Source organism: Bison bison, unplaced genomic scaffold, assembly GCF_000754665.1.
Source record: "Bison bison bison isolate TAMUID 2011002044 unplaced genomic scaffold, Bison_UMD1.0 scf7180017864379, whole genome shotgun sequence".
Classification (NCBI taxonomy): Eukaryota; Metazoa; Chordata; class Mammalia; order Artiodactyla; family Bovidae; genus Bison; species Bison bison.
Window position 1 is genome coordinate 9,446,534 of NW_011494951.1, and position 15,002 is coordinate 9,461,535.

Here is a 15,002-nt window from a genome sequence, read left to right on the forward strand (position 1 = left end):
GAATAAAGAAAGAAGGAATGAGGGAAGTTCATAGCATTCTGTAATTTCACCATTTCTTGTGTTAGTCGCTCAGCTGTGTCCAACTCTTTGCAACCCCACGGACTGTAGCCCGCCAGGCTCCTCTGTCCAGGGGATGCTCCAGGAAAGAATATTGGAGTGGATTGCCATTTGCTTCTCCAGGGGCTCTTCCCAACCCAGGGATCGAACCCTGGTCTCGTGCATTGCAGGCAGACTCTCACCACATTTTGTTTCACAATACCAGTTTGTGTCTGTCGTTCACCAGTATACCCCTAGAACCAGGCACATTGAATCGGTGCTTAACAAACAAACAAACAAAAAGGCATTCCACAGTTTCACTGTAACCTAGACCTTGAAGCAGTGTAGTTAGCTGAACAGTAGTAACAACCAGGTTGGACTGGTCATTTCAGGGAATTTAAGATAATAAAATGAAAGAAAGTAATAAAAAAAAAAAAGTAGTAAGTCCCGTGGGTCATTCTTCCCTTCAGAAAAAGCTATTAACTTTTGCACCATGTGCTGAGTAAGGTAATAATTAATCACCAGATATATCCAGAATACATGATTGATTTACATTAAACTTTAGCCCTAAAAAGAAGACATTGATCAGCCTAGTATCATTTTTATGGGTTCCTGCAACTACAGCAGATCAGGAACTGCTATTAAGGTCAAGGTTATTGGCTTAATCATGCCTTTATGATCTCTTCTGACAAATGAAAGTGAAGGAATTCTAACAACCATCTCCTCATAACATCAGGTGAGCAGTAGGGTTTCAACATCTGAATTTGATGAGGGCACAAGCACTGATTTAATGGCTGTATTAACTCCATTTTACATATGAGGAAACAGAGGCACAGAGAAGTCACAGGTAACAAGGGACTAGATAAGGCATGAAAACAGAGCAGCAACAATGCACAGTGCGTAGTGCCTGGTGGACTGGTAACGCCTTTCCTTTACTCATTCTCTCTGAAAACAGCATGCTATGGGGGAAAAAATGCCAAATCATTCCCTGGTGACCTAAGTGTCTGATGACATGAGGCCTCTTTACTGGTATTGTTGCAGTGAAAAGGGCAAAAGAGGAATGAGTTGGTTTCTTTTTTTTTTTCTTTACTAAGAACAAAAGTAGTGAGCAGGCCTGATCACTCCTAGTTTTTATTCTGTTACTTTAACCATCTGATTCAAAGAGCCAACTCATTGGAAAAGACCGTGATGCTAGAAAAAGATTGAAGGCCAAAGGAGAAGAGGGTGGTAGATGATGAGTTGGTTAGATGGCAGTTGGTGATGGACAGGGAAGCCTGGCGTGCTGTGAAGAATCGGACATGACTTAGTGACTGAACAACGATCTGTAATCTGTAACTAAATTTGCTTTTCTGCCCCCTAAATCCGCAGGAGCTACATTTCACACCTGTTACCACTTGATTCTATGCTAATTACATCCTGTTTCTGGGGCTCACCTTTACAAACCACCCCTCTTAGCTTTTCTCTTTTTGCATCAGAGAAAGAAGGCCACAGTGCTCCCAGACTGCCAGACTCAATTACTGGGTTACCTGACACCAGCCTGTGACTGTTAATTGAAACAAAGCACGAGGAAGAAGAATACAAGATCCTGACCCCCTTGTTCCTCCCCCCTCATCTTATATAAGCCTCTAGACTCCTTGTGGAAGGGCCAGGGGCAGTTCTTCAGGCAGAAGCCAACATCCCCCCCACCCCGCCCTCACCACTCCACCAGCTGAAGATTAGAAATAGAAAGCCACCTTTCTATTTCCTCCAAACTCTGTCTCCATTTTTTTTTAAATTCATATTTGGTGGGCAGAGAAAGCCAAGTTTGGCAGCAACACTATTTTCCAGCCCTGGTTTTGAGGACCCTGGAGAAGGTTATGAGTCAGGGAAAGTCCATTCTAAGGCATTTATATTTAACTGTGTTTAACTGAGTTTATGACACAGCAGTTTTCCAGGCAAGCAGTGCATTAGTTGTAAAAGTAAGCGATGAAAGGTCGTTGCTACCCCCAATGGAGAAGGAAACGGCAACCCACTCCAGAGTTCTTTCCTGGAGAATCCCAGGGACAGAAGAGCCTGGTGGGCTGCTGTCTATGGGGTCGCACAGAGCCGGACACGACTGAAGCAACTTAGCAGCAGCAGCAGCAACCCCCAACAGTTGGAATCCCAAACCTAACTCAGTACCAGAGCTGATCCTTACTGTCACACACACACACACACACACACACACACACACACACATACACACACACACACAGGGCAGGCTAGGTTGATTGATTTAGGAGTAAAGCTCTTAGCAGGGATGATGGCATTTTTAAAAGAAAAGATAGCCAATGCGTTGAAATGTGAGGCCCAATGCTATGTTTTGTTTTTCATTTTTTTTCTTTCATTTTCCTTTCAAATGCTGTATTTGCACACAAAGCTCAGAATATGAAATATACATAGGCCTGCATTTTGCCGCAAGCTTTTACTTTCTCTCTTTTAACTTAAATAGCAAGTGCTATTATTATTTTCCCATTGGTTTTTACTAAATAGAGATGAGTGGTTGGGTGTATTCTTTTGCTGGGGTGGTCAAAAGTAAATATGACAGACTTAACAACAGAAACTTTGCTTCTCACAGTTCTGGAAGTCCAGCATCTAGGTGCCCGCAGGTTTAGTGCCTTCTGGGGCCTCTCTCCTGGGCTTGGAAATGGCCACTTTCCCCCGGTGTCCTCACACGGCTTTTGCTCTGTGCCTGTGCCCGTCTGGCGTCTACGTCCTAATCTCCTTCTCAAATAAGGACACCAGCATGATTGCACTAGGGTCCACCCCAACCACCTCATTTTCACTTAATCACCTCTTTAAAGGCCCTATCTCAGAATACAGTCGCCGAGATCCTGAGGGTTAGGACTTCAATAAATGAATTTGAAGGGAGCACAATTTAGCCTTTAACTCTACAGAAAGAAAAGCTTGTCATAAAGTATAATAAAGGCTTTTGCACAATGAGAAAAATAATGGGAAACAACTGGATGTTTCTCAATAGAATACTGGATAGGTGATAAATTATAGTACATTCAGTAGACAAATAAATATGCACCTGCTAGAAAGTATAAGATCTATATTTGCTGCTATGAAATGAAACCAAGGTGTTCCAAGTTAAGAGGGAAAAAACAATGGAGAGAACATTTTGTTAAATATGTTCTCCTTTTTTTTTTTTTAATATAGTATGTGTTTCTAGAATAAGACAGCAAAAATTTGTAAGCAGGGCTCCTAGGATGAGAAACAGTTAAATGTTTTTAAATACATCCATACCCTTTGGTACAGTTTTAATATTTTTCTGTGTTCACCTGTTTTCCTGATAGGTATAAAAATCTATTAATAGTAATGCATTTTAAGAACATTTTAAGTCATTAAATATACTAACATGTTTGGTTGTATATAATCAGTAGCTACAGTTCTAGTTTCAGGTAGAGCCATTTTATGTTGTTGTTGCTCAGTTGCTAAGTTGTGTCCAGCTCTTTGCACCCCCAAGGGCTGTGTCAGGCCAGACTCCTCTGTCCTCTGTCTCTCAGAGTTTGCTCAGATTCTTGTCCATCGAGTCGGTGATGCTATCTATCCGTCTCATCCTTTACCTCCCTCTTCTCCTGCCCTCAGTCTTTCCCAGCATCAAGGTCTTTTCCAATGAATCAGTTCTTCATGTCAGGTTGCCAAAGTATTAGAGTTTCAACCTCAGCATCAGTCCTTCTAGTGAATATTCAGGGTTGATTTCCTTTAGGGTTGACTGGTTTGATTCTCTTTACTGTCCAAGGGACTCTCAAGAGCCTTCTTCAGCACCACTGTTTGAAGGCATTAATTCTTTGGCTCTCAGCCTTCTTTACAGTCCAACTCTCACATTCGTACATGACTATTGGAAAAATCATACATCTGACTATATGGACCTTTGTCGGCAAAGTGATGTTTCTGTTTTTAATACGTGGTCTGGGTTTGTCATAGCTTTCCTTCTAAGGAGCAAGTGACTTTTAATTTCATGGCTGCAGTCTCCATCAGCAGTGATTTTGGAGCCCAAGAAAATAAAACCCATCAGTGCTTCCACTTTTTCACCTTCTATTTATGATTACCCCAAAACTACATTCTAATCTGCCCTGCCTCTCACTACTCTGATTACACTGCCCTTGGGTCCACATCTGTTTTTCTAGTAGGAATGGAAGCCTCCTTGAGGGAAGGGACAGGGTTTTTAATGACCTTGTAGAAGTAGGTATGATAAAAGGTTAACTGAAAACAACATGATCAAAATTTCACATGATCCACACCAAGCTTATAAAAATGCATTAAAAGGATTGCAAATAAATGGCACAGAGTCTTATTAAGTCTCCTCTGAGAGACACAGTTACAGATGATTCCCTCCCTCCTTTAGGTGTTTCTGTTCTTTCCAGTGTTTTGAATGAGTATGTTTACTTTTGATGTCAGAATACAGAAATGACTATATTACAAACAATCTTACAGCAACTATATTTTAAAATACCTTAGAAAGGGGATTGGAGAAGGAAATGGCAACCCACTCCAGTATTCTTGCCTGAAAAATCCCACAGACGGAGAAACCTGGTAGGCTACAGTCCATGGGGTCGCAAAGGGTCGGACACAACTGAGCAACTTCACTACACTTGGAAAGCGGGTAAAAGGAAACGCTGTGTATCAGAACGTTGGCACTGGCTTTTGGTGGTGGGGCTATGACTGGTTGGAGGCGAGGAGAGCTACTTTTGTTCCTCAAAATTTTAGCAACGAATTTGTTTTCAAATTTTGTATTTGAAAAACAAAATTAAGGTTTTGGGTTGTTTTTTTTTAAGATTTCAGTTTAATTAATATCGATCATCTTTAGATGACCATTGCAGAGCTATATCCAGTTTCTCAGAAGCCCTGTGCTACCACCCAGACATATAGATGCCTCCTGTACCTGTGCCGGAGACCTGTGCGTGCATCTCCTGCCGCACAGTCCCATCTTCTGGCGTGGGCCTCTCCCAGTCTGTCACTAGGAAGCCGTTCCAGTGAGTTCTAGCTGAGTTCTCTTCCTTAGACCACGAAGCCATTGTGGCACTTCCTACAGGACATAGACACAGGACCCTCTTCACCAAGGTTAGGCTGCCCTGGCCTTCCCTGGTGGTCCACTGGTTAAGAATCTACCTGCCAATACAGGGGACAAGGCTGTGATCCCTGGTAGGGGAAGATCCCACATACCATGGCCCCACTAAGCCCTGGAGCCCCAGCTACTGAACCCTGAGTGCCCTAGAGCCCATTCTCTGCAAGAAGAGAAGCCGCCACAATGAGAAGCCCCTGCACCGCAACTGGAGGGTAGCCCCCACTCGCCGCGACTAGAGAAAGCCCCTGCTCCTCAACCAAGACCCAGCACAGCCACAGATAAATAAAAAAGTAAATAATAAAGTGCAGCTAGCCGCTAGGAAGTCGGGGTTATCTACCACATTGGGCGTTTTCCTGTCTGGAGGCCCTCTGTGCTCACAGTGAGTCTGCATCCGTTTCTAGAACTTCACGTTTGCATTTCTGGAGCACATGCTTGACTCAAAGAAGAAGGCAACAGATCCGAATGCTGGTGCTACTTTCTCTAGCCTTTTTTTCAAGGTGTGGAGCTCTCTCCCCAAGAGGAGGTTTACTCATGCCTCACAAGTGAGAAAAAGAAATGCTGGGACATACACAAAGGCACAGGAGAACAGAAGAGCTGTGGAGAAGAAGAGGCATAAAATATAAGACAGAAATTAAAAGATGAGGAAACGTGGAGTGGGGGAAGGATTAAAGAAAGATAAAAGATATAGGTGGAAATAAACAGAAGAAAACAATAAACAGGATATACTGACAGGAATTTGCTGTATGGCTCAGGAAACTCAAACGGGGGCTCTGTATCAGTCTAGAGGGTGGGATGGGAAGGGAGACAGGAGGGAGGTTCAAAAGGGAGGGGATATGTGTGTACCTATGGCTGATTCGTGTTGAGGTTTGACAGAAAACAACAAAATTCTGTGAAGCAATTATTCGTCAATTAAAAAAAAAAAAAAAAGACGCACTGTGGCCAGGACTTCCCTGGTGGTCCACTGGCTGAGACTCTGTGCTCCCAATGCGGGGGACACAGGTTCGATCCCTAGTTGGGGAACTAGATCCCCCACGCCATAACACTGAGAGCTGCACTGCAACTAAATCCCGAGTGGCGAAACTAAGAACTGTAGAGACAAATAAATAAATAAAAAATTTTAAATACATTGAGGTCTTAACATGACCAGGTACTTAAGTGCTTCACATGAGAATTGTCATGTGTAATCCCCACAACAACTACACGTGGAAGGTTCTACCATTTTTTCCACTTGATGGGAAAAGGAAAATACTGTTTAGAGTTATTATTTGTCCAGGGTCGTGGAGGTAGTGAGTGGAAATCCGGAATTTAATCTATGTCTTTCGCACCCTAGAACCTGTGCTAAACCTTACACTGAAAAACAGTTCTCTGTCATCACTTTACGTCAACACACTAAACGCCTAACCTGTGCTGTTACCCTTTAACAGGAGCCAAAGGTGACAAGGAAGAATATAGGCCATGCCACAAACTACGTAAGTGTCTAAATATAGCGTAGTTCAGTTCCTTAGATTATCTTTGGAAAAGACATAGTTTAGATAATGCTAAGACTACAGTTTGCTCCAGTAGTGATACTGGGCAGGGCCCCACGGGGCTTCTAGGCACGAGGCCTTTCATGTCTTCTGCTTCTTTGTTGATCGGAAATAGCCTTCATTTATCCTCCATGACCTTCCCTGAGTTCCAAAGAGCAGATTCAAACAGTTGATAACTGGGGAAGGGAGAGGATGTGAGACTCAGGAGAAACTAACAATCAGGAGCAGCCTCGGGGCAAGGTCCTATTTCCCCACCAAGGGATAAAATGTTGTTTTTGTTTAGGTGCTAAGTCACATCCGACTCTTTTGTGACCCCATGGCCTGTAGTCTGACAGGCTCCTCTGTCCATGGGATTTCCCAGGCAAGATTATTGGATTGGGTTGTCATTTCCTTCTCCAGGGAATCTTCCCAACCCAGAGATCAGACATATGTCTCCTGCACTGGCAGGATTCTTTACCACTGAGCCACTAGGGAAGCCTCATGCACAACAATACCTTTGAGCTATTTTGCAAATACTGTAACCCCTTCCAGGTGGAAGAAGTTAACAATTGTCGATGGAATGCTGCCATAAGCATGTAGACCCCAGTTGGACCTGAAGGTTGATGATATTGACTCCTGCTAACCTCACTACCAGCTCATTAGAAAGATGTGCACAAGCTGATCATGCCCACTTTGAACAATTACTATAAAACTTCTCACTATGTTCCCCAAGTTGGGACACACAGTTTTGAGGGCATTCGCCTACTGTGTCCCCTTTTACCTGGCAAAGCAATAAAGCTACTTTTCTACTTCACCCAAAACTCTGTCTCCAAGATTCAATTCAGCACCAGTGCACAGAAAAGTCAAGCTTTCAGCATCAGTAGAAATATGGAGATAAGATGAGCATAGTGGTCCATAATGTTTCTTTGCAAAATTTCCAGAGAAATAAGAGCCTTCCATTTCCTAGACATACCTGTGTGTCACTTACCTATTCTTAACATGCCAAGTCAACACCAACGCCAATCAAAGACTCTATTAGGAGCTGACTTGCAGGATGGTGCAGTGTATATGGCCCAAGGGAAAGGCGGTGACTAGTATCATGGACAACTTGCTTTAGCTGTTTTCAACATGTAGTGAGGGAAAGTATAACCAGTTTCTGGAATGGAAAGGAATGATAAACTTCCTGTAAATTGTCAGGCTTGCATTCATTGTAATGATGACATCTGGCAGATGATTGCTTAATTTCTTGCCTACGCAGGCGGAGGTGAGTGTTTAGAGAAGTACCAGTTCGGTTTCCTTCCTCATAAACCCAAAATACAGTACAAAAAATATTCCCAGCTGTATAAGACAACTCTCGGAAATTTTTTAAACGCTAAGAGGTATATGAAAGTCCTGTAAGTGTTAGCCACTCAGTCGTGTCGGACTCTTTGTGACCCCATGAATGGTAGCCTACCAGGCTCCTCTGTCCATGGAATTCTCCAGGCAAGAAAACTGGAATGGGTAACCATTCCCTTCTCCTGCGAACTTCCCAACCCAGGGATTGAACCTGGGTCTCCTGCACTGCAGATTCTTTACCATCTGATCCACCAGGGAAGCCCATATGGATGGCAAGAGTTATATCAGCAGAAGGAAACAGGGCTGTCATATACACCTCCTTTCCAGTAGTCATGGACAGATGTGAGAGTTGGACCATAAAGAAGGCTGAACACCGAAGAATTGATGTTTTCAAACTGTGGGGCTGGAGAAGACTCTTGAGAGTCCCTTGGGCAGCAAGGAGATCAAACCAGTCAATCCTAAAGGAAATCAACCCTGAATAGCCACTGGAAGGATTGATGCTGAAGCTCTAGTATGCTGGCCACTCGATGTGAAGAGCCGACTCATTGGAAGACTCTGATGCTGGAAAAGATTGAAGGCAGGAGGAGGGGTGACAGAGATAGAGGATGAGATGGTTGGATGGCATCATCAACTCAATGGACATGAATTTGAGCAAACTCTGGAGTTAAAGGACAGGGAAGCCTGGCATGCTGCAGCCCATGGGGTCGCAAAGAGTTGAGTGTAACTGAGTCACGTAACAAAAGATACACACCTGATTCTCATTAATTGATTGGGTTTGGGGGAACAACTTGGTTAATTCATTAAACATTGTCCTGAGATCTAATTCCATCTCTTGTGCCACACTGCTGCTGCTAAGTCACTTCAGTCGTGTCCGACTCTGTGTGACACCATAGACGGCAGCCCACCAGGCTCCCTCGTCCCTGGGATTCTCCAGGCAACACTACTGAACCCATAAACTCTGGAGCCTGTGTGCCACAACATAATAGAGAGTCCTATACGTTGAAACAAAAGATCTCACAGGATGCAACAAAGATTCCATGTGCTGCCACTAAGTGCAGATGCAGCCAAATAGATAAATACTTTAAAAAATAGTTAACTGACCGTTCAGTTCAGTTCAGTTGCTCAGTCGTGTCCGACTCTTTGCCACCCCATGAACTGCAGCACGCCAGGCCTCCCTGCCCATCACAAACTCCCGGAGTTCACTCAGACTCAAGTCCATCGAGTCAGTGATACCATCCAGCCATCTCATCCTCTGTCGTCCCCTTCTCCTCCTGCCCCCAATCCCTCCCAGCATCAGAGTCTTTTCCAATGAGTCAATTTTTCGCATGAGGTGGCCAAAGTACTGGAGTTTCAGCTTTAGCATCATTCCTTCCAAAGAAATCCCAGGGCTGATCTCCTTCAGAATGGACTGATTGGATCTCCTTGCAGTCCAAGGGACTCTCAAGAGTCTTCTCCAACACCACAGTTCAAAAGCATCAATTCTTTGGCACTCAGCCTTCTTCACAGTCCAACTCTCACATCCATATATGACCACAGGAAAAACCATAGCCTTGGCTAGATGGACCTTTGCTGGCAAAGTAATGTCTCTGCTTTTGAATATGCTATCTAGGTTGGTCATAACTTTCCTTCCAAGAAGTAAGCGTCTTTTAATTTCATGACTGCAGTCACCATGTACAGTGATTTTGGAGCCCCCAAAAATAAAGTCTGACACTGTTTCCACTGTTTCCCCATCTATTTGCCATGAAGTGATGGGACCGAATGCCATGATCTTAGTTTTCTGAATGTTGAGTTTTAAAGCCAACTTTGTCACTCTCCTCTTTCACTTTCATCAGAGGCTCTTCAGTTCTTTGTTTTCTGCCATAAGGGTGGTGTCATCTGCATATCTGAGGTTATTGATATTTCTCCCGGCAATCTTGATTCCAGCTTGTGTTTCTTCCAGTCCAGCGTTTCTCATGATGTGCTCTGCATATACATTAAATAAGCAGGGTGACAATATACAGCCTTGATGTACTCCTTTTCCTATTTGGAACCAGTCTGTTGTTCCCTGTCCAGTTCTAACTGTTGCTTCCTGACCTGTATAAAGATTTCTCAAGAGGCAGGTCAGGTGGTCTGGTATTCCCATCTCTTTCAGAATTTTCCACAGTTTATTGTGATCCACACAGTCAAAGGCTTTGGCATAGTCAAGAAAGCAGAAATAGATGTTTTTCTGAAACTCTCTTGCTTTTTCCATGATCCAGCGGATGTTGGCAATTTGATCTCTGATTCCTCTGCCTTTTCTAAAACCAGCTTGAACATCAGGAAGTTCACAGTTCACATATTGCTGAAGCCTGGCTTGGAGAATTTTGAGCATTACTTTACTATCGTGTGAGATGAGTGCATTTGTGCGGTAGTTTGAGCCTTTCAACTAGTTTACCTGTGATTTGTTCCATCCACTTTTCCTAAAACATCTCTGCCAGGATGATTCTTCAGATGACTACAGACTTTTCACCTTATGTGCAAGACTGTAATGAAACATTGACATATGCTTGTAACTGAACTGAAAGTATTCTGTAACAGTATAGAGGATGTAAAGGCAAAGTGGGTAGTAATGTGGACCCAGTTTCTTCACCTGTAAAATGCGGTGAGAGTCTATACCTCCCAGGATATCCTGAGAGTTACATGCTGTGTGGAACAGAGAGCTCAGCATAGGAAACATTAAATATTCGCTGTTACTTTTACCTATAAAATGAAGGGACAAGATGCTCTCTTTGGTCTCCTGCAGTTCTCAGCCTCTGGGACCCAAAAATAGTACCTTGAAAGATATTTCTTCAGGTTAATTCTACAGATTAATTTAGCAGGAGAAGAGAGGGACTCAGAGTTAGATTTGGCTGTTAAGTGACGTAAAGCACAAAATGTCAGTCAGTGGCTGAAACAAGATAGAGGTATTCCCTTTGTCTCGTGTTATTAGCTATCTATTGCTGTATACCACATTACCCAAAACTTAGTGGTTTACAACCTTTGTGTCACAGTTTCAGGGGATTAGTCTATGGGGTCGCATGGAGTGGGATACGACTGAAGTGACTTGGCAGCAGCAGCAGTGGCTTAGTTGGGTCAATCTAGCTCAGGTTCTCTCATGAGAATACAGTTGAACCGACAATCTAGCCACAAAAAATACAACAGTAAGGCATACTGACCGAGTCTACCAGGAAATAATGAATAAGGAAGAGATAGTTGTGAAATACTTACCAAATATAAATGCCCAAGGTGAGTCAGCTTTAGGATGGGTCGAAATAAAAGGAATGCTATCATTCAGATTTAAACATGTTTAATCTTGCCTGTCTCTAACTGAACATTCCCGGAAAATGAGATTCCCCCCCCCCACTTTTTACACAGTTTTAATATTTCTATGATCTTCCTCTACAACTGTAGGGGTAAATCATGCTTTGATGACAGCCATCAGTCAGGGAAAGACTGACTATATACCGGCCACCACCTTATCTGACAATATTGTGAAGTAGGCTCTCCCAACCCAATTTTACACAGGAGGGAACCAAAGCTCAGAGGTGCAAGTAGGATTTGAAGTCGTATCTCTCATTTTCACTGCACCATGAGACTCTTTCCCTCCTGTACTTCACTTCCTGTTAAACACAAATCCTACCATGTAGTCTGCTGAGAGCTTAATTAGAAGTGCAGACAGTGGGGAATAATATACGGCAGAACAGGAGACAGAGTGCATACTGCCTCAAGATTCTTAAGCTAAGTGTCAGCTTACTGTTAGCTAAATTAATGAGAGAAGATCTGAAATAATAATTAAGAGTTAATGGTATGGTGCAGACAATGCAAGTAGAGTAGCACTTCAACCAGAGAGCTGTGGTGCCAAGAGTCCCTAACTAGCCCTGTTCCTGATGATGTTCCTCAAAACATGGTCCTTTTGTAACTCAATTAATATCACACCCCATTCTTTTAAAGATTTGATTTCTGAGACTCACCTTTGGAAATTTGAGTTAGTATATTTGGGTCAATGTCTCAGACCATATGATTTAGTTACATATGATTCCTATGTAACTAAAGTTTCAAAAATACTATTCCAGTTATTAGGAGACCCCAGTTCGATTCCTGGGTTGGGAAGATCCGCTGGAGAAGGGATAGGTTACTCACTCCAGTGTTCTTGGGCTTCCCTTGTGACTTGGCTGGTAAAGAATCCACCTGCAATGCAGGAGACCTGGGTTCAATCCCTGGATTGGGAAGATCCCCTGGGGAAGGGAATGGCAACCCACTCCAGTATTCTTGCCTGGAGAATCCCATGGACAGAGGAGAGCTTGGTAGGCTACAGTCCCTGGGGTCACAAACAGTCAGACACAACTGAGCAACTTTCACTCACACTCACTATCATATGTCAAGCATTATATGTTCACTATCTTCAATCTCCACAATAACCCATTGAGGCATTATGATCAATATTTTACACAAGTGGCAACCTAGACTCAGAAGTGTTCAGGAACTTTCCATGGTTACATAATTATGAAGAGATTTGAGCTCAGCTCTTATTCTGTTTACTCATGAATAAACAGTCTATCATTTTTCTAGTAATCTGTCATGCAAATTTAGCTATATTACATTTAGGATATCATGTCCTTGTGTTTCGCAAATGATACCATGAGTTTCATGAATTCTACTATCACCTTATCAAGTCTGAGAAACAGTGACATACAGTAGCCATTCACTTAATAACAGGTATTGTTATTACTAAACATTTAAAACTATATAAAATATACTGTATATTAATAGAATCTAGTATTAAGAGATATTAAAGGCCACAGGTTTCAAAATGGTTTGAGCCATTATAATGGTTCAGCAGACCCAGATGGGAATCAGACTGTCTGGATTCCAATTCCAGCTGGTCTACTTTCTCACTTACTACCAGCAGAGAAAAACAGAACTTTATTTGCCTTCTGGGAATGAAGTCTGTTAATCTTGTTAAGCTATGAGCCTGTTTACTCTTCTGCTAAATTAACTGTGAAATGGAAATAATACAACTTATCTGACAGCAATGTCTGAGAATTCTGTTCAGTTCAGTTCAGTTGCTCAGTCATGTCCAGCACTTTGTGACCCCCATGGACTGTAGCACGCCAGGCCTCCCTGTCCATCACCAACTCCCTGACTCCACCAAAACTCATGTCCATTGAGTCAGTGATGCCATCCAACCATCTCATCTTCTGTTGTCCCCTTCTCCTCCTGCCTTCAATCTTTTCCAGCATCAGGGTCTTTTGAAATGAGTCATCTCTTCGCTTCAGGTGGCCAAAGTATTGGAGTTTCAGCTTCAACATCAGCCCTTCCAATGAACTCTCAGGATTGATCTCCTTTAGGATGGACTGGTTGGATCTCCTGGCACTCCAAAGGATCCTCAAGAGTCTTCTCCAACACCACAGTTCAAAAGCATCAATTCTTCAGCATTCAGCTTTCTTTATAGTCCAACTCTCACATCCATACATGACCACTGGAAAAACCATAGCTTTGACTAGATGGACCTTTGTTGGCAAAGTAATGTCTCTGCTTTTGAATATGCTATCTAGGTTGGTCACAACTTTTCTTCCAAGGAGCAAGCATCTTTTAATTTCATGGCTGCAATCACCATCTGCAGTGATTTTGGAGCCCCCAAAATTAAGTCTGTCGCTGTTTCCACTGTTTCCCCATCTATTTCCCGTGAAGTGATGGGACCAGATGCCATGATCTTAGTTTTCTGAATGTTGAGTTTTAAGCCAACATTTTCACTCTCCTCTTTCACTTTCATCCAGAGGCTCTTTAGTTCTTCTCCACTTTCTGCCATAAGGGTGGTGTCATCTGCATATCTGAGGTTATTGATATTTCTCCCAGCAATCTTGATTCCAGCTTGTGCTTCCTCCAGCCCAGCATCTCTTATGATGTACTCTGCATAGAAATTAAATAAGCAGAGTGACAATATACAGCCTTGATGTACTCCTTTCCTGATTTGAAACCAGAAAATTAAATTAAATGTGAGGATTAAATGGGATTATACAAGTAAGGACTTTATAAGAGTGCCTGACATATAACCAAAGAGTTTAAAAAAGAAGGCTTTGTTCATTTCTGTTGTTATCCAACAAACACAGTGCGTCAGAAACTCCAGATTCAACACAGCTGAAAGTAAACTTGAAAGACAGGGGAAGGGGGTAGGGCATAAAATTTAAAAGAATGACATAGCCCGAGGACACAACACAAACTGGTTAGAATCAAATAGGCCCAAGAGGGCAGACAATTCCACTTCCACTAGACCTTGAGCCTCAGTAGATGCTCATTGTAAGACCTCAACAAGCTAAGTGATACATTCACCAGTTCCATGACACTTCCAAGGCCGACCATCAAAGATCAAAAGTGGGTGGTGGCCCAATTCCAGAAATATCCACCCCTTCCTCATAAAGGGCTTTCCTGGTGGCTCAGATGGTAAAGAATTTGCCTGCAATGCTGGAGACCCAGGTTTAATCCCCAGGATGGAAAAATCCCCTGAAGAAGAAAAAGGGTACCCTCTCCAGTATTCTTGCTTGGAGAATTCCATGGACAGAGGAACTTGGCCAGCTACAGTCCATTGGGGTCACAAAGAGTTGGACATGACTGAGAAACTAACACTCCCCAGAATAGCTGAAGTACGTCTCTCACTCATTATCCTATGAAATTACCCACTCCTATAAAAACAGATAACTCCATACCTGGGAGTTACCCACACTCACCTTATGGGATGGCTCACATTCTGTCTGCAGAATGTGTTTCTTTCTGAATCAGTTCAATTCAGTTCAGTCGCTCAGTTGTATCTGACTCTTTGTGATTCCATCAATTGCAGCACGCCAGGCCTCCCTGTCCATCACCAACTCCCGGAGTTCACCCAAACTCATGTGCCTCGAGTCAGTGATGCCATCCAGCCATCTCATCCTCTGTCGTCCCCTTCTCCTCCTGCCCCCAATCCCTCCCAGCATCAGGGTCTTTTCCAGTGAGTCAACTCTTCGCATGAGGTGGCCAAAGTATTGGAGTTTCAGCCTCAGCATCAG

The 15,002-nt window shown here is 43.1% G+C and overlaps 1 protein-coding gene across 3 annotated transcripts in view; it reads right to left on the reverse strand.

Annotated features, from left to right (window-relative positions):
- Positions 1-15,002, reverse strand: part of FBXL5 (F-box and leucine-rich repeat protein 5) — an 84,439-nt gene that overhangs the window by 51,277 nt on the left and 18,160 nt on the right. The window contains exon 2 of one of the 3 annotated variants that reach the window (XM_010857290.1): positions 7,619-7,786. The exons of the other annotated variants lie outside the window; for them this stretch is intronic. The gene's annotated coding sequence lies outside the window, so the exon portion shown is untranslated. The remainder of the gene's footprint in view (positions 1-7,618; positions 7,787-15,002) is intronic. 3 annotated transcript variants of the gene reach the window in all.